The 21,640-nt window shown below is 38.7% G+C and overlaps 1 protein-coding gene across 3 annotated transcripts in view; it reads left to right on the top strand.

Annotated features, from left to right (window-relative positions):
• Positions 1-21,640, top strand: part of LOC135200236 (TSC22 domain family protein 1-like) — a 231,583-nt gene that overhangs the window by 140,857 nt on the left and 69,086 nt on the right. The window lies entirely within an intron of this gene.

The following is a 21,640-nucleotide window of genomic DNA, read 5'->3' as shown; positions in this document are numbered from 1 at the left end:
CTCATTCTGACTAGTCCAGTTTTTTGTTATTTTTCTACGGGTGTGAGGGTGGGGTTGCGGGGGGGGGGGGGAAAAGCGTGTCAATTCGTTTCAGATAAGGAATTTCATTGAAGAAAGAGGGTGAGAGAGAGTCGCTTTCATCATTGTCTGGAAAACCACCTTAATATCATTCCAGTTCTTCCAGATATAGCGACAGATGAGGGAGTTATTTCAATGTTAATGTAAAAACGCTCCTTTAGTCCCAATATCCAGTAAGAACGTAAGGTTTGTGTTGATGTATATATAGATTATTGGCAGCGTGGCTGTTCTCCTGCAGAAAACATGGTCTCTGTGCTTTCCTGCTTGCTTGAATTTACGCCAAGACTCTTGGCCGTGTGATTGGTGCTGGCATTGGGAAGATTCGAAGGCACGTGTTCAGGCACACGCTGCTTTATTTTGTCTGCATTATATGAAGGAAGGGGGGACTGGGTGCGATGTCGTGTTCTGGGATGCGACGGAATGGCCAGGCCACCATTTGAAAAGGTCTGCTCTTCTCCTCAAGCTCAGATGACCCGGCAGATCTTAGGTTTGAGTCTGCGTCCAAGCAGGTAGACATTTAATTTAAGAGTAACTACGTGTGTACGTGCTCATGTGTGCGACAGCGCTGTCACCTTTTGATTCTTTTTATATTGAGACACGTGTCGCAACAACAGATGTAGCCTTACACACACACACACACACACACACACACACACACACACACACACACACACACACACACAGAACTTCACTTTACAGAATTTTCTCAAGACTTGTTGTAAACAAATAAGTCTTGCTATTCCAAAGCCTCGATTATGAGGCGTTGACACGATTTCATGTTCATAGATTTGAAAGTCGTAAAAATGATTGAAAAGGTTTTATCTGACTTAGTTCTGGGGTTTATTTAAGCTGTTTTCTTATCCTCGAATGTTGAACCACTTTCTCTCCCATTCCTCTGTCCTCAGAGTAGCGAGTCGGGATTTTTGCCAAACAGCCGAGAGACAAAGGCTCATAGATGAGAAATCCTATGACTTCTCCAGTGGACCTGATATCTGCTTTTCCTTCCCGAGGACCCTTGCGAATAATGTTAGTTTGTTCAGTCACACGAAAAGGTTCTTATTTCCCCTTCTTTCCTTCCTCCCTTCCCTTTTCGCCTTTGCTCTGACCTTTGCGTTGAGGAGTACCTTGTTAACCTGCTTCCATCCATCCCTCTGACCTGGCCTCAACAAAAAAATGGGAAGACACTGGACGAAGACATGACCATCATTTATTTATATAAAAATATATATATATATATATATATAATAATATAATATCATATACTAAGACAAATATATATAAAAAATATATGTATGTATTATTCTTTATATTATATATATAGATATATATATATAAAATATATATATAGTATATATATATATATATATATATATTTATATATATATAATATATATATATATATAATAATAAAGCTACAAATGTCCTTTCATATCTAATCGCTTTACCTGGTAATTAATATATTTTCATATATGTTAACCGGAGGAATACTTTTTAGCTGATTATAAGTTCGCCGTCCCCTGGCCTCGAACCACGGAACAAGAACTTAGGACTTCTGTGACGCCTTCTGTTAACATAAGTGAAAATATATAAATTCCGAAGTAGAACGAATTGGAAATATTTTGAAAGGACCATTTTTTTTTTTTTTTTTTGAAAAACGCAAATTCAATCTGGCCCCTATTTTAAGTCTCAAGTTCCTGTCACTACGTTCTTCCTCTAATGTTATAATTGATCCCTCAATGTTGGGGATTTCCTTGTTTTTTCGTTACGCTCTTGAATATTCCATCGTTAATTCTGTATATACCTTCACATCAGTGCCTCTCTTTGTCAACATGATGAGGCCGTTGGTCCAGATATTCTTTCCTAACACTTCTTGGACTTCGCTTAACTTCGATGTGTGGATCTTGAGGGCATAACACCTCGTTCTGCAGGACGTTCTCATATCCCGTGGGATTCGTCTACGCGCACCTTTTGCTGTCGTCTCGTGTGTATTGTCCCAGGTCTCATCCAGGTGTAGTGATTCCTTATTGTTACCATTTATCCCAAGTGCTTCTTTTCTAGCAGATCAATAGACATTCATGATGTTAAAAAGCCCTCAGTGGTTGACTGCTCTTCCTTAACTATGGTTTCTGCAACTTTGAACAGAACACAGGAAGGAGGAGTTTTGGGGAGATGAAGCAGAGGAGAGACAAGAGTGGAGCAATTGGCGTCATATCACAGAGCCCTTTTGCGTAAAGTGACGTTGAAGACGATGGTGTGTGTATGGCTCAAGAATAACTGCACAGACAGTGTTTGAGAAAGCATCAAGTACGGGCAGAATATTGCTGCGAGTCGTGCAAGGGCAAGTGGATGTTTTGAGTTGTCCTGTCAAAAAGATTAGTACTTTGGAAGAAGCTTTGACTTGAAGGAGACTTCCACTCAGGCACTTCCACCCAGGTACAGAGCAACAGAATTAGAACCCACAGATCTCACGTATTGGACAACTGCAAACTGACATTTTGGAGATTCATGTAACGTCATTTTGTCTCAGGTGATTCACGTTCCTTGTCTCGTAATTTAATGCGATTCATCTTCGATTTAGCAGCAAAACTGCGTGTAACTGCTGCAGTCATATTTACTATATACGCGATATATATATATATATATTATATTATATATATCTTATATATGTATATATATATGTGTGTGTGTGAATATATATATATAATATATATATATATATATATATATATATTATATATATATATAGGCTATGGCAGGATATCACATACATTCCATTCAGAAATCGCAGACAACCACATCGGAAGAATAATTTATTAGAGACGTTTCGCACATACAATGTGCATCTTCAGTCTGTTGAGATAAAAAACACATACATATTAGCATTCAATAATAGCAGGATTCTTAACATAGTAAAGAAAGACTAAAAATTAACTTTAAAATTGACATGAAAGGACTAAAATTGACCAAGTAAAACTAAAAAGTAAAAGTACAAAATAAAAAACAAATACCAAGGCGCAACCAACCGTTAGTTGAGAAGGAAGGAGGTAGAATAACTAGACTTGGGCAAGAAGTTAAAAAGTTACTTATGACAAATAAAGCGGAGAAGATGAAACACTATTCAACGAGGGAACAAGACGTTAATATATAATGACTCTAGAGTGGTTATGTAATCAGAGTCTTTAACCGAGCCTAAAATAGAGAAGTGTTGTTTCTTCACCTCTATCTTGCAATTGATTGCGTGGTTTTTTATGTTTGAGTGTTCAGGCCTACTTAATTTTTGACCGGTCCTGAACTAAAAGCCCATGTGACTGCAGTATCTCATTCTGCGCAGCCTCCTAGTCGATCCAACGTAAATTCCGGGACATCCCGGCACGTAAATTTGTATAACCACGCTGGATCGCATGAACTGCTGCAGACGATCTTTGAAGCAGAAAAAAGAGCCTATTTTGCATGGGTTGTTAGATATAAGTTTTATATTTAGACAGGGAATTTCACTTTTCTATGATTCTAGTTTAGGTTGTTTTTGTGAAAATTTTGCTATTGTATATATGGTATGGAGGCATACATTAGTTTCTTTGGTACGCCTATCATTGGAATGGGTGGTTTAAAATGCAAAGTTAAAAGTTTGTTAACAATATTAAAATTTAAAAAAAAAATACATTCTTAGGGTACGAGTTTCGTTGGAAGATATTAGATAAAAATTCAATTTCTTTATGAAAGATATCCCCAGTTTGATGAGTATTTTATTGCTCTATGAACCAGAGTGATTGCATTAAGCTTAAAACTCTTTTGACAAGAACTATAAAAATTATTAGAAAGTCCCGTATATGTTTTCTTTCTAAAAACTGAAGTGTTAAAAATTGACTGATCCCTAGTTATGCAAATATCAAGAAACGGTAATGAATTACCGTTTTCGAGTTCCACAGTAAAATTAATGTTAGGGTGTTTCAAATTAATAAACTGTAAAAATTGTAAAGCTTGCCATTCGTATCTAAAAAGGGAGAAGGTATCCACGTACCTTCTGTAAACAATGGTTTAAAAGAATTAGGACAAGAATTCAAAAATTCTTGTTCAAGACTAGACATAAAAAAATTTGCGAATAATGGACCCAAGGGAGAACCCATGGCCACACCATCTACCTGAGAATATAATTTATTGTTAAAACAAAAGCTGAGTCTTGAACGGCAAGTTCTAAAAATTGCTTAAAAAGCAGCTTATTAAAACCATGAAATAAAACTCTTCATTTGAAAATATTCTATCAATTATGATGTTTATAGTTTCATTAATAGGGACATTCGTAAACAGCGACTCCACGTCAAACTGGCCAGAAGTTTTTTGTTTTGGGGGGCCATAAAAAAAGTTCACCATCCTGTTTAGTTATTTGATCTTGAAAACTCGTAACCGTTTTTTTTTTTTTTTTTTTTTTTCACATTGTATTGGTTTAAAAGAAAACTCATTTAAAATAGATACTAAAAATTTAGATATATTAAAAGATGGACTGTTGTATGCCGCCATAATTGGTCTAATAGGCAAACCAGGCTTATGAATTTTCGGTAGTCCGTAAAGAATGCTAAATGAAGAACCCGAGACAAAAAGTTTTTGGTATGTATTTTCATCCAATATGTTTTCATTTTTTAGTTTTCTTAAAAATCTGTTAATTTTATCTTCACGTTTATAAATATCTAAAAAATTAGGCTCTCCTAGAAATTTAAATTTAGTATTATCGGAGAGAATTTCTTCAATTTTAGTTGTATATTCAGTTTTGTTTAAGATTACAACACCTTTTCCCTTGTCTGGCTTACAAATATCTAATATCTTCCAACGAAACTCGTACCCTAAGAATGTATTTTTTAATATTGTTAACAAACTTTTAACTTTGCATTTAAACCACCCATTTCCAATGATAGGCGTACCAAAGAAACTAATGTATGCCTCCATACCATATATATACAATAGCACATTTTCACAACACCTAACTAGAATCATAGAAAAGCTGAAATTTCCCTGTCTAAATATAAAACTTATATCTAACAACCCATGCAAAATAGAGGCTCTTTTTTTTCCTGCTTCAAAGATCGTCCCTGCCAGCAGTTTCATGCGATCCAGCGTGGTATACAAATTTACTGGGCCCGGGATGTCCCGGAATTTACATTGGATCGACTAGGAGGCTGCTGCAGATGAGATACTGCAGTCACATGGGCTTTAGTTTCAGGACCGGTCAAAAATTAAGTAGGCCTGAACACTCAAACATAAAAAACCACGCAATCAATTGCAAGATAGAGGTGAAGAAACAACACTTCTCTATTTTAGGCTCGGTTAAAGACTCTGATTACATAACCACTCTAGAGTCATTATATATTAAACGTCTTGTTCCCTCGTTGAATAGTGGAGTTTCATCTTCTCCGCTTTATCTGGCATAGTCAACTTTTTAACTTCTTGCCCAAGTCTAGTTATTCTACCTCCTTCCTTCTCAACTAACGGTTGGTTGCGCCTTGTGGTATTTGTTTTTTTATTTGTACTTTTTTACTTTTTAGTTTTACTTGTCAATTTTTAGTCCTTTATGTCAATTTTAAGTTAATTTTTAAAACCTTTTTTGTCTTTTTACTATGTTAAGAATCCTGCTATTATTGAATGCTAATATGTATGTGTTTTTTTATCTCAACAGACTGAAGATGCACATTGTATGTGCGAAACGTCTCTAATAAATTATTCTTCCGATGTGGTTGTCTGCGATTTCCTAAGGAATGGTATATTTAATATATTAGATATATATATATATAATATATATATATATATATATTTATATATATATATATATACATCCATTCATATTATATATATATATATATATATATATATATATGATATATATATATATATATAATATATATACACACACACACACACACACATATATATATATATATATATATATATATATATATATATATATATATATATATATATAGAGAGAGAGAGAGAGAGAGAGAGAAGAGAGAGAGAGAGAGAGAGAGAGAGAAGCGGAGAGAGAGTGTGTGTGTGTAAGATCTTCAATCTTTTCGTAAAAACCTTTGCTCTGTTGCTTGAAATAAAGATGTGTCAGAGTTTCTATCTCAAAGACTGCACTATAGGTAACTTTTATTCTTACAGCCTCTTAGTAAAAAAACTGAGTGACTGATATTTGAGTAAATATTGCTCAGTGGTTGGAATGTCTCCAGGCAGGACTTTTATTCATTTTTACATCATTGAGGGTATCTTTACGCGTACAATTCACTTTGCATTGTTATCGTGTGTAAGACATTTTTGTTCGTGTGTTCCCTCCCCCCTCCTCCCCCTCTCTCTCTCTCTCTCTCTCTCTCTCTCTCTCTCTCTCTCTCTCTCTCTAAGGATGAAATGCTATAAATGTACCAGTGGCGTTTAGAAGAGCTGTTTTACTTCTTTCGTTGCCAATACGGTGTTATGCAAGAAACCCTTATATAATCTCTCTCTCTCTCTCTCTCTCTCTCTCTCTCTCTCTCTCTCTCTCACCTTCGGAGAGAAAGAGACAGAGACTAGGAAAAGGCGCAGTAAGTGTTGACCATTAGCTTGTCCGAAAGTGTGTTAAGGGACTTATTTTTTCTCTCGTGGTTAGTAGAGTTTTGGGTCAAGTCATGAAGATGGAATAAATGCGAGAACGTCGACTTGCATTGATTTTGACCGTCTTTTTTTTTCTATTTTCCTTGATCCTGTTCGTAAGAAACAGGAACTGGCAACATGGAAAACGGCTTCTTGCGTCACGTGAAACTCTTCAAACCCCCGCTCCCCCTCGTTTTTTATCCCCCCCTCCCCCACATCCCTTCCCGCCTGGTATTTTAACCCTGCCTTGAGTTGTGGTGAGGAGAATGATGACGAGGAAGACTGCCAGCGCGTGTCATGATCTCATGAGGTTCATGCAGTACGCATAACAAGTTTTCATATATATATGTATAAATCTGGGTTATTGAAGAATTTTTCCAAGTGTCATTCTTGAGTGGCCTGTAAAGGTATCCGTTTCTGATTAAGTTTGTTCAACTACTGAATGTATGTGTAGTTTGAACATACCACCACATTGACCATTTCCTAAGAACCACAGAATCCAATGGATCCAAACTTGTCGTAAATGATCCTGTGAGATTTACTTTTATTCTCAGTAATCATGTGATTGGGGTCTTGTGCCTTTGTTCCCCCTTCACACGCGTTGAGTGTTAGAGAACCTTCTCTTCCTTCCAGTGGTGGAAAAGAAGGGAAACCTATCCCAGTTCTTCTTCAAGTGTTCGAATCCTAGTGCTATGTTCCTGTGAGTTACCCGAGTTTCCATCCAGGGAAGAGAATGAGAAGGAAGAGCGAGGTACGACATTATGTGGGCAAAGACAAGCCTTGTGGAAAATTCATGCCAACTGTGGCTGTCTATCCTCATTCTGTGTATTTTTTGTGCAGGGGTCAGGTCTGTTCCTGGAAGTCCACCTGCATACGAGTGCAAATTATGGCAGTCTCTTTAGTGGGAAAAATATGAAAGAAAACAAAGGAAGAAGCCCACTCCGGTGTACAGAGAACCATTCCCGTTCATTCTTTCTCCCATGCCGATACAAACGCCATCTCCGTTACCCATCACACCAGGTAGGAATATTTTTCCAGCTCTCTCCCTCTGACCCCAAGAAGAAACCAAATCCGACATTATCATCCCTGTGGCAGGTCCTTAAGAGAGAATTTCAGGATGGCGGCAACACAGGACCGAGAGAACAGAGCACAAGCGGGAGAGACATTGTACTGGACTCTTCCTATATCCCACCCCATTGGTAAGCTACAAAAGAAGATTGGAAGAGCCATTTGAATGGCCCGAGGAGATGGAGGGCTACCTCTACGGAATCAGCTTTCCCACTGACATTCCCTGGTGTGTAGGAAGCGGCGATGGCCTGATCCTTCCTCCAAAACAAGGAACTTCTCTAGAAGGAGCCACTCTCTTTATAAGCAACTGCTTATAAAGAGAGGTTTTTTAAGAGAAGTTGTTGTAGCAGTCATTGCCAGTCCTCTTAAACCATCCTCCCTCAACCTGTATCAGGTCTTCCTACAGGGGTGCAGTGAGAGGGGTGTACATCCCCTCAAAGCAGCTGTGAAGGATGTGGCAGAATTCCCTTTGTTCCTGAGACAGGCAACATCTTTGTGTTAGCAATCAAAGGCTATGGTCCACCTTCTCTTGGATATTCAAATCAATAGGCATAGACCCGGCTGTGTCATGGGAACTGTCAGGCTTGGTGAAAGAGTTGTCCACCCAGAGACAAAACCACCAGAATGGAGTGTCACCAAGGTCCTGGCTTTACTGAGAAAGGTACCCTATGAACTAATCAGAATGGCACCAGACTGGGACTTGACCCTAAAATCTGAGTTCCTGTTGGCATTGGCGTCGACATACAGGGTAAGTGAAATTCACGCCCTCACATACAATGTCCTCAGACCCCATGGATGGACATCAATGGGGTTTACCTTCCTGTCGGAGTTTGTACCAGACTCAGAACCTGCCACACATTACTCAAGGTTTGACGGTTTTTTCTTTGTTCCCTCACTCAAGGACATCATAGGGACGTAGGGAATGAACTGGATGAAATGGCGCTGTGTCCAGTCAGGACTTTGAGAGCCTACCTAAAATGGACAGCCCCAAGCCCACCATAGGTTGTTCATAAGTACAGGATAAGAAAAGAGGGAAGTATCAAATAGCACCATCTCCTTCTGGTTGAGAGAGGTAATATGGAAAGCATATCATTTGTGAGAAAACGAGGACCTCACCCCAACCAGGTTCAAGGCACACAACCTTCGTGGCGGGGTTTGGAATTGCCAAACGACCTTCACCTCTATCTGAAGGACACAGCACACAAGTCCTTAGATACATTCACGTTGGGCCTGTGTCGTTTAAAGAGACATAGAGCTCTAAATCAGTTCCATTGATAGGGGGAACATTCCCCATATATCAAGAGTGAGTACTAGTCACAACTGGGTCCTTACAGGTCTGGGAGGTATGGGGAACAAGGTACTTCATGTTTACGGGAGAGATCGGCCTCCCAACTGTAGGCGAGATTCCATATGTGACAGCATAGGGTAGTAGAAGTGTCAGAACAAATACCACCAGACTAAAAGGAAATTTGTATTTGTCCTAACATACCACCTACTTTTTCATATAGTAGGTAAAGTTACCCTCCACTCACCACCCTGTGTAGCCCGATTTCTCACTTCTGAACCATGGACAAATGGAGGGCAGTCTGAGTCAGGCTATGGGGTTCCAGGTAGTGTTAGGATTTTATTTTTGTAAAGACACTTCTAAAACAGCCAGGCATAGCAATGCATGAGGAATACTCCATATATGAAAGTGTAGTTTTGTATGTTAAGAAAGATACAGATTTCTTTGTAATTTGGGATATTCATACCCGATGTGTGGCGGGTGGATGGAGACCCTTACACTCAATGTGTACAGATCTGAGTATTATGCAGGTGTCCACTTTCCTCTTCCACATAATTCAGCTACATGCCTTAGTGTATATATATATATATATATATATATATATATATATATATATATATATATATATATATATATATTATATATATATATATATAATATATATATATATATATATATATATATATATATATATATATATATATATATGTGTGTGTGTGTCTCAGGAAGGAGCCGCCATGGAGTCTGCTCTATGCAGATGACAGTCTTGGTAGCCGAGAGCAGGGAAGATCTGGAGGGGAAGCTTGAAAGATGGAGATATGCATTGTAGAGTAGAGGTCTAAGAGTAAGCGGGAAAAAGACAGAATATATGACAACCGAATTGGATGGCGACCAGCAAACAATCAATTAGGCAGAGGAAACATCAAAAGGGTCATAAATTCACGTACCTTGGCTCAGTGATTGACAATGAGGGGAACATAAGAGGAGATTAACAACCGGATTCAGTGTGGTTGGAACAACGGGAGGAAGGTGTCTGGGGTATTGTGTGATAGGAAAGTCCATATAAGTTTAAAGGACAGAGTGTACAAGGCAGTGGTCAGACCAGCAATGACATATGGATTGGAAGCAGCACCACTAAAGAAAACAGAGGGCAGAAAGTTGGACGTAACCAAGATGAAGATGCTTAGATAGATGAGTGGAGTAACCAAAAAGGACAGGGTTAGAAATGAACATATTAGGAGCACTGCATAGGTCACTGAAGCATCAAAGAATGTGCAAGAGGCAAGGTTAAGACGGTATGGCCACCTGATGAGAAGAGAAGAGCAACACATGGCAAGAGAAGTGATGGACGTGGAGGTGGATGGAACACGAAGGAGAGGAAGACCTAAGACCAGGTGGGGAGATTGCATTAGAGATGATATGAGGGAAAAGGGAGTACGGGAGGAAATGACACAGGACAGAGGTAGATGGAAGAGACTCATTAAAAACGGCGACCCCGAATAGGGATAAAGCTGGGAAGAAGATATATATATAAATTATATATATATATATATATATATATATATATTTCTATATATATATATATAATATATATATTATATATATATATATATATATATACATACCACATACATACATACATAATATATTTAAATGCCTTGATTGCTATTCAAATTCTTAACAGATAAAACCAGGGTGCAGGCCGCAATGTTTGATAAAACCAGGGTGGGGGCCACAGTGTTTCTTTCCAGTGCATTATCAGAGTAAACCATCTTTTTTCCCCGTTTCTCAGTTGATTAATTCCTTTGAATACCTTAAACAATTGTATACTTTCTTTATTGTTACTAATTAATCTGATTTTTCAGCAAAACTAAGGAGGGAAGCTTAGGAGAGGAAAGCGATAAGTGTCACAAAGAGGTTTGTGGCTTTTCTTAAGGATAAAATTCTTCATTCATGAATTTCCCATCTTTGTCTGAGAATGATTCAGCTTAAACGTTCAGTCAAATACTGACACCAAAATTCGGCACCTTTCAGTCATATCAGTGATTTGAATCAAAGCGTTGACTAGAACTTCCCGGCATTGTCTTTAAGGCCAACTATCGATTCGAAAGACATCGGTAGAGTCCGCTGTCATGACATGAAACAAAAACAAGAAATGGCTCCAAGGATCCTGCAATTCCCGACACTGACAACATTATATTATTTCTATAACAAACTTTGAAGAAGATTGAAAGAGATAATCTCAGGGCAGCCACCACCAAATCTCGACCGCCTTGCCTCCTGCCTTCTGGAAGGTTATTCAGCTACATTTTATGATAAATATTATCTTACTTCTTAATCTCTTATTTGTCTATCTTACTGCTTAGTCTATTATTTGTCTATCTTACTTCCATTCTATTTTTTGTCTAATACTTCAAATAAGCATCTTTATGGGCCACACTTATGTTTCATTAACATAGAGTACATACATATAATATAATATACAGACGTGAAGTTATATATATATATATATATATATATATATATATATAATATATATATATATAGTATATATGATGCTTTTGTATTAATAAAGGTAATGCCATGGAGGAAAATGAAAAAACGAGGACTGTCGAGATCTTTCGGTCTTAACGACCTTTTACTATAGGGAAGACAGATCAGAACAATGAAAAACACAGTACAGGTAAGTTTATACAAACGGACATTACAGGATTAACAAAAGGTCCAATTCACTTTAATAAAAAAAAAAAAAGGCCAGTGGGCTAGATTAAAGATTTAAAAGCAGCCACCCACATGTGGTCACAGGTAATTTAGTCAAAAAACAATACATTTTGAAAACAAACAGGCATATAGGACCGGACAATACAAATTTAGCAAAATCCCGAAGGCTGGATTAAGGATTTATGAGCGGTGTATCTAAACACACTGGTCAAAGGCAGTTTAATTCGAAATACAATACACTTTGTATTATAGTAACATGAATTTTACAGAAGTGTTCAGACAGTGAGGGAGAAACGAACATAAATATAGGAAGCATGAGAGAGAAAAAATGAGTAAAACCTTTGGGACTAATTAATTCGTAAATAAATTTATTTTAAGGTCCTTCATAAACATTTTACAAATATATGAGTCCAAATGGTACAATCCCAGACTAAGATGTAAGTTTTTGTTATTAGTGATATGTATAATTGCTGATTTTTCGCTCAGATGGATAAATAGTGCATTTGAAGTGTAGCCTGTTCTAACTGATTACATATGCTTCTTGATTCGTACATCTAAATCTTTGCTTGATTGACCGACATAAAAAGACGGGCAATACTTACAAGGAATTTTGTAAATGATGTTATTTGATACCAAACTATTCTTAATGAGCATACCTTTAATGGTATTGTTTTAAGAGAACACAACATTAACAGTAAAAGATTTAAATATTGATTTTGTGGTTTCAAATTACGAAAGTAAGGCATATTATAATGGGTTTCTTTTTCATTATTAACAACACAAACTTTTTGTGAGCTTTTTGATAACATAAATCAATTATATGAGGTGGGTAACAGTGATCATTTCTCATCTTTTTTATGTATTCTATTTCTTGGTCAAGATATTTGTGGACTCGCAATCCGCAAAGCACATGAGAACATGGAAGAAAAAATTGAAATTTTAATATAAAGATGGGACCAGAATAAAAATGTGCATGTTAAATTATTTGTGGGATTCCTATAAATACTGAATTTACATTGGATAGACTCTCTGTATTAATACATCTAGGAAAGGGATGACATTGTTATTTTCAATTTCAATAGCGAATTTTAGGGATGGCACAAAATTATTCCATTTAGACTAGAAATCTTTTACATCGATACCAACAGGTAAGACTACTAAGATGTCATCTACTTATCTGAACCATTTTAAGGGGACAAGTGTGATATTGGGGAGGTGTTGTCTTTCAAAAAATTCCATATATAAGCTTGAAAGGAGAGGTGATAAGTGGTTTCCCATTGGCCATAGTATATAAATATTTGTTGGTGATATTCTTCATTAAAAGTAAATCTGCAATCACAAATACACAACTTAATCAATGAAATTATGACTAACGGACATTGGTAATTCATGTAATACAACTTCATTACTTTAATATTCTAGCACAGAGTCAATAAGGACTTGTGAACAAGGAACATACATCAAAACTGGCAAAGACCTCGGCAGTCCTCGTTTTTTCATTTTCCTCCGTGGCATTAATATATATATATATATATATATATATATATATATATATATATATATATATATATATATATATAATGTAAACCACATGGGTTTAGAGAAGCGCCATGTGTATTATTATATTAAGAACCCGTAACCTGAGGCTACATGAAATGAGAAGGGTAAATGGCAGTGAAATAAATGTGTGAAGGTGACCGGCCTTTGCTGCTTATAGTATTCTTTGTCATTTTAAGAAGTCGTTAGATTTTGTCACTTGGTGTTTATCCTTGAATCAAGTAACTGTGATTATTTGTAAAATCACTTTATTGAGGAAAACCATGAGATAGACAACGAATTGGCAGCATTCGTTTTCACAAGATAGGCGTTCGTCCGTTCGTCGTGCGCCGTGTAGTTTATGTAAAGGAACAAAGGGGCCAACAATACAAAACATTATTACGCAACCGCGACTGACCGATTTGTTTCTCGTTACTATAGTTACCGTATTCTGTTGTTACCACACACACCAACATCCTTGTCGTTCTTGTTCGTCTTTGTTTCTTTCACGTCTCCATTATATATATTATATATATATATATATATATATATATATATATATATATATATATATATATATATATATATATATATATATTATATATATACACACATATATATATATATGTATGTATGTATGTATAATGTTGTGTTTGTGTTGTGAACATAACATATTTTTGTTTTTTATAAAGAAGATCGCAACGTTATAGTAAATAATGCTGATCCCCTGGTGTTTTTTCATCAACTATTTGAGTGTGTGTAGTTTTGGTGAATCTTGATTGTATTTCGGTTTGCTTCATGGCAGCTTGATGAGTGATAGCATTTTTTCCAATCCAAATGGGCAAATAATTGAGATGATGATGAAGTTCATTCTTTGGCTTCCGTTGCTGTCAGTAATAGGATGGTGGTTTCAAAGAATGAACTCTGGCATATATTACTCCAAGAAAACACTACCGCTAGGTTTGGCCTGCATGAGCAAAGCCGTTGCGATGCGCAGAAATGCTTGGCCGTTGCACAGGACAGGAAGGTGTACCTACTCGGATTTTATGTATGTTTGTTTAAGGAAGATTGTGTTTCCGTGTTCTTAATGATCCTTAAAACAACAATATGAAATTCCAGTCGTGCCCAGCTATATATCCATTCCAGTCGTACCCAGCTCTATATCCGCTCTCTGAATTTCCGAAGAGATAAAGGAGCTCGTGAAAACGTTCGATCTATTTGCGGGTAAGTTTCCCAAAGGCAGGTTTAGACGTCGTTCACTTGACCTCTCTTGGAACTTTTCGATGCAAAGACCTCCGGAGATTTCTTCCTTCACCTTTCCGTCCCCTCCCCTCCCTTCCTTTCCCTTCCCTTCCCTTCCCTTCCCTTCCCTTCCCGTCCCGTGACTCGACAACATCCGTTTTATGGACAGATTTATCGATGCAGAGTAATTGGAAGTTCATTTCGACCAAGGTGTGAGGAAAATCTCCATGTTGCAAGGAGAAGTATCAGTTGGACAGAGGAGGTAAAGAACATTTCGTAAGATTATCTCTTGAAACAGGGTCATCTTTTATTCACTAGTCAAGCAGAAATATTATTTTTCATAATAATTTCTCTTAATAACTATTAATCATTTTCTATGCATAAGTTCTTGCGTTTCGTCTGCCGTTTGGTTAAACGCTCGTATTTGCAAATAGAAAAAATAACAGATGCCAAACAAAACTGCTGAGTTACGCCATTTTTTTAAAAATTATCTTAAAAAAAACAGGAGCAACGATATACAAAACATTCTCATAATAAATTACGTTCCTTACTTTATACACCTGGGTACCTTTCAGCTTCCCTGTATGTTTCCCCAATCAATAATGGTGGATTGCAATTCAATGTGACCTACTTTACCAGAGAAATCGACTGTAATTATTACAATGTTAAGATTTTCAGTTGGATAACCAGTGATGTCCTGTTGGCAAGTGTTTGTTTCTTAGAAAGTGAAACACCTGTTCCTGTTTTTTATTTTAAAGATGATAATGGTAAAATAAAAGACGTGTAACCATAAGTCTTTAGTAGCATTTTTAATCTGTTTAATTACGAGCGTATTCCCAAACAGGAGAACGATATGTGTGTGAGATATATATATATATATATATCTATATATATAATATATATATATATAATATATCATATATATATATATATTTCTAAGTTATTAATGTAAATAGTGTATACAATTTACATAGTGGTCATTGTTCACTCCTGGTAAGTGGAAAGCAGTAGTCACGTGAAAGGAAGGTAACTAGCTAGGCTTTTCAAGTTAAGGTGTCAGTTGAAGACTACACATATACGTACGTTCTTCGAAGTCCACACCGTCATTTATACAAAGATTTCCAAGAAGGCTCTACTGAAACGCTTCCGATCTTCGTCGCCGTTGCCTTGAAACGCGCCTCTCCTGACCAGTTCCGGACGTCGCGATTGTCAGGCGTATATATATATCCCTCATCAGCTGTGAATTTCTATGACGGAGAGCAGGAAACTTCCCTTTGGAGGCTGTGCTGACTGGGTGGTGGTGGTGGTGGCTGTTTGCCTTCATGAATGGGTCGTCTGGCCTGTATCCGTGAGTCATTCATTGCCTCGGTGCTTCTATGGGAGGGTCGACGACGGAACCGGCAGCGGCACCTGAAATGATGGTTCTCCTGCATTCTGATCTGCAGCAGACGAACGAACGAACAAACGGTCGTTGTTTGGGAGCTGCCTCACCCCCTGAATTCTCACCCATTATCGTTTCTTGTCACCGATGCACCACCCGACAAAACCAGCTACGCCTTTTCCTTCAATAGCCTGACCCGAGCGACAAAGTAAAGGGGAAGTCGGGAGGGTCAAGTGTCTGGAGAAACGAGGCCCTAGATCTAGAGAAGATGGTCTCGTATCAAACTCATGCCCCTTGGAGGTCGGAAGATATTGCTGTTGCGGTATCCAGGTACCCTATTGCCACGGTACCGATACCCAGCCATTGTCAGTCGGCCCGATATGATTTCAGGTCAGTACGCAGAAATTCAGTGGCGTCATCCTCTCCTCTCCAGTCAACATAACCTTTTCTTGAAAGGCTGATCGCCTACTCATGAAAATGATCAATTATTGTAAATTGTGGTTTTGGATGACATGAGCATGTTTTGTGAAAGATAAGGCATTTGAGAACGTCATTTCAAAAATGTTCGCTCAGTGCACGTGTATGTGGCCACATAAGACACATATATATAGATGTTGACTCCTCTTTGAGAGTTACACTACATTGATCCTGCTTTTCTGAAGAAGTCTCTGCAAGGATAACAGTATCTTCCAAAATGAACACTTGAGGTCATAAATGTACCAGACCAGGTCTTTGAGGTTTTATTTAACTGTGACTCACCCGCGCTTACGTCAACCATACGCTCTCGCGTACACATGTCCTCAGATGGCGTTTTCCTGATCAGACTAGGGCAAGTGGCAAGCAGGCAGGCGCTCTGCTTGCAGTCTCTTGGTCGATGTTTGAAACAACGCGGCGAGTAGTGGGCTAGAGATGGGGGGGGGGGGGGGAGAGGAAGAGGAAGAGGATGGCAGCAGTGAGTGAGTGAGTGGTGGTGGGTGGAGTGCTAACTGTCATCGCAGGAGGCCGGGATGAATGACATGAACCGAAATTGAACGAAATGTTAGTCTGATCATATTTTATTCGATTTGTTCACACTTGATGTAGAATGCGGTCGGGGTTGGTAATTGTTTAGAATTACTGAGAAGGGGACGGGAGAAGAGGAGGAAGGACGGCGGGGAGAAACAGAGGAGCCATTTTGGTATCCATGGAAACGTACCCTCGGTATCAGTGGCTGAGCTCTGAGTATGGTAGTGGGTGTCGGGAGGGGAGTTTTTAAGGGTAAGAAGGGGTTCAGGAGGTGATGTGTCTCTCCCCCCCCCCCCCCTCCTCCTTTCCCATTGGGGAAGGGGGTCTCACCTTGCGATTCGTTCGTTGAAGCGATTCCTGTCGATGTTGCTCTGGACATTCACTGATTATTGTCTGGAATGAACAGGTTTCATATATTCTCCCTTGAAATATTGCTCAGACAAACCTCTTGTCTGGTGGACCTTTAAGCGAGGGTGACTTCTCGCCACCGATGGCATTCTCTGTTATAATCGTCTATGAATAATGCGAGCGGCAGCACCACCCGTGGTTGTGCCCATCCCAAACGCACCTGATTCCATTCACTACTGCTGCTGCCGATGCATAGGCTTAATTGATGCTGTGGCAGGACACGTCTTTGTAGCATAATGGCTGATTTCGTCTTCCCATCTTACTTGTCCATAATTACTCTTTTATGGGTTGAAGAGATTTAAAACTATATAGCAAATAGTGTATGTACTACAACTTGCTGCTCGCTATACATTTTCAATATTCGTAAACCCCTAAAGGAGGCCATCGCCGGAACGTCGTACTCAAAGCACACAATATGGAAGTACCTGTTGAATCGTTTGATTCAGGAACGTGCGGCCCCTGCTGTTCCATCCACGAAATCTGAAAAAGAAACTGATATTTAATCTTGATGGTCTTTGACCAACTATTGTCAATAAGGAATAGTTACAGAATTTTATGCTCTTGGTTATATAGAGCTATGGTTAAGGTATCAAGTAATTATTACAGGATGTGACTTCTCCTACTCCATTCTTCAAACATGATTAAAAAAAAGACCCTTTTCTTGTGTGTTTGTATGGTGTTTTTACGTCGGATGGAACCAGTGGTTGTTCGGCAACGGGACCAACGGCTTTACGTGACTTCCGAACCACTTCGAGAGTGAACTTCTATCACCAGAAATACACATCTCTCACACTTCAGTTGAATGTCCAGGAATCGGACTCGCCGCCACCGAGGTGATACGCTAACACCATACCGACCACGCCTTTTCTTGTGCGTAAAACTTGCTACATTGTTTGAAAAACTGCCATTGCTTTTGGTTTACGTGACTTCTGTCCTCACTGTCGGTGTTCTGTTTTATCCTCATTGAATAGTTCATTGCACAAGCCCTCGTGTTATTTGGTCTTGGGTTGGTTTTGTTAAAAATAGCATAATTAAATGTAAATACTTTGATTGAACTGCCAGGAGATGTATGTAAATCATCCTTATTACGTTAAATAATACGTTTAAAAAAAATGGTTTCTATTACTGCTTTGGCGGGCCCAACCAACAACATGATAAACAGTTCCACTTTTTGTAATGCTTGCTGTATGTATACACACACGATATATATTATATATATATATATATATATTATATATATATATATATCATATACATATACATACATACATACATACATACATACATACATACATACATACATACACACGAATCCGCCTCTGCATATCCCAGGCATTGTGATTATTACAATTACATACATATCTCGTATCTGGTAAAAGTGAACAGTAGGTTTTGTAAAAGTATACGTATGAGTGATTTACATGTTAATGGATTAAATTCTGTTTGAGGGTGTATCAGATTTTTTTTCCCCCCGACTGTCCCGTCCTTGCTGCATGCTTTCAGAAGAGGAACGTACTATGTTTGGAAGCACCGAGCCCTGAAAGAACCAGTAACAAGGTCTCTAGGTAAAGCCGGCCATATGCCAGCACGAACCAAGTATTATAGTTAAGGTGAAGAGACTAATCGTCCTGGTGTGGATCACAAGACGGTCAATCGCGAAACGACCTTTGACCATGCTGTCTGTCACCTTGCGCTTGCGTACGGCAGTGCGTGTGAGGACGAATGTTATAAAATTGATATTGTAGCGAGTGTCTGCGGGTCCACAGAGTGACAGGGTTATATGATAAGGCTGGTTTTGTTGTAATCCTTTGCACGAGACCTGGTGTGTGCTTTGAGATTGTTAATGGATGGTGATGGGGAATTGGGTGGTGTCATCTGGTGGAATGTAGGGAGGAGGAGGGGAAAAGGAAAGGGGAGAGAGAGACAGAGAGATGGGGAGAGGGAGAGAGATGTCGGCGACGGTGAGAAGAAAGAGTTGGAGGAAGAGCAGACCCAGAATGTTGATGGAGTACAATTGGAAGACTGCAAAGGGAGGAGGGGCCCCTGTGGGGTTAGCGAGGGAGAGCAAGGGTGTTAAACTTTCCTCCGCTGCTCCGCCAGACGACAGAATCGGTGGATTTAAGAATGCAGGCAAAATCGCCGCTTCGCTTCTGCCTCCTCCGCCTCCGCCTCCGCCGCTCGGCCTCACCTGCTTGCTTGACAACTGAGGGTCATTGAGGAGAGACGATGCGCGCAGACGGATCGCGCACCACCAAAGAAATTCGCATATTGTAAAAGTCGCATGACGACTCTCGGCAAAGCTAACTGAAAACGCCTCAGTTTGACAGGATTGTGTACTGGTTTCGATTTCAGCTACAGATTTCCGGAGACTTGATGTGCTTTCCTCCATATGAGCGTATTATTGCCGCCTTTGGCCTGGTGTTCGTCCTTGCTGATGATGTGGTTGGCGAGGCGCGCCGGTCATGCATGCACATTGCACACTTCTTTGCTTCATTTCTGTTGTTGCCGGCCGGCAGGTGATCCGAAATTTTACTCGTTGGTTATTTTAGGGCAAGAAACTGGGCCGGTTGTCGATTCGTTGATTTGCATTCTTTGGTGGACGTATGTTTGCATAAATGTTTGTTAAGTTGCTGTGGTCTTGAGTGTCACTTACGAGGGTCATGCTTGAATGGTAGGAGTGGCTGCTTTGTGCTTTGGTCTTGGGATTTTATTTAATTGCCTTACATTGAATGATTGGTCTGACACCCAATATTGATTGTAATATTATTCGTCTTGCTTATTGTGTAGTCTTTGTTTATTCATTTGTTTATTGCTTGCCTTTTTTCCTCGATGTTACCTTACAAAGTGTTAATGAAGACAATTGGGAGCAGTTGTCTCTCATAAAGCCTTCGCCGTTGTAATACCATGATTTTTGTGGGTGCTTCCGTCCATTGCTATTAATTTCATCGACATCGTATTCATTGATACCATAGCATTGGCCATGAAGCAACGCATGCTTAGGGATACTTAGGTTGCACACCTACTCAGAGAGAGAGATATAGAGAGAGAGAAACTCCGTTGACGAACTCTAATCCATAACGGGGCCATCGAAGTTTTATTCCCAGGGAGAGAAGGTCCTTCCCCCTTTTTTTTTTTTTTTTTTTTTTTTTTTTTTTTTTTTTTTTTTTTTTTTTTTTTTGCCTGCATGTTGAGGATTCATTTCTTCTTGCCTTTTATGTCATTCATAGAGAAATGGAGGAAATACTAGTTGCATTACTGGGTTTAAAATTTTCAAAATCGACTTTGTCATGTGATTTCTTTCAGTTTTACCGTTTGAATAAAATTTTCGTGGTGCTCTTTTGATAGGTTTCAAGGACCCTGCAGTGGAAGCCAGAGTCAAATTTTTCTGTTGTGAAATTGGTGTAGATGACAGGACAGTGATTTTCGTCTTGAAAGGGACCTTCACAATCCTTTCCTGAGGCCTGTGCGAGTCGAGATTAAAAGTGAAAGAGCTTTTCCTCGTCGATAAGATACGGAATGGCATCGTTTTATAACCTCGAGTGTTTTATAAGTTTCTACGTATTTGAAGTATAATGTAACGTAGAGTTTAGGACACGTAACTTGTAAGAGGAAGACAATATCCGATCAAAAAATCTCGAGGTTATTTGTAGTTGACAAATGTTAGGCCATGAATGGAATTGCAGACGGCGTTGAAAGGGTCTTGTGTTAAGGTCATATTGGAATGTTGCTCTTTTCTACGCGTTGGTTTTCCTCTGCACATTGAGGAGCACTGTTGGCGGTTTTTGTTAGTGGAATTCATTGACTTTAAGAATTCGTGGTTTCGGTTGTACCCTGGCATAACGTTTGTCACGTTTCATAACACATTTTTAACCGGTGTAGAAATATTTGAGTTAATATTTATTTAGGCATTTCTCATACTAATGGGTCATGAGAGAGAGAGAGAGAGAGAGAGAGAGAGAGAGAGAGAGAGAGCGTCCCATGACCCCATTCGGAAGTTGCCTATTTAAATAACTCGAAGTTTTGTTATGTTTGAGTGAGCTTTGCTGCTTTTTTCACTTCACTGTTTAATTTGCGGGCGAGAGAGGAGGGAGAAATGGTGTAGTTTGATTCTCGTGTTTGCGTCAGGCCGTTCTGTCTTCTTCTAAAATCACTGTTTTGAAGCCATAGATATTGTAGCGCCTGAATATCTTAAGCGTTCGTGAACAGAATGGGCTATGAAAGGCTCTCGTGTCACCTTTTGCTAGTCGTGTTTATATATATATATATATATATATATATATATATATATATATATATATATA

Source organism: Macrobrachium nipponense, chromosome 26, assembly GCF_015104395.2.
Source record: "Macrobrachium nipponense isolate FS-2020 chromosome 26, ASM1510439v2, whole genome shotgun sequence".
In the NCBI taxonomy this organism is placed as follows: domain Eukaryota; kingdom Metazoa; phylum Arthropoda; class Malacostraca; order Decapoda; family Palaemonidae; genus Macrobrachium; species Macrobrachium nipponense.
Note: the sequence above shows the minus strand (reverse complement) of the source record. Positions and strands in the feature narration are given on the sequence as shown.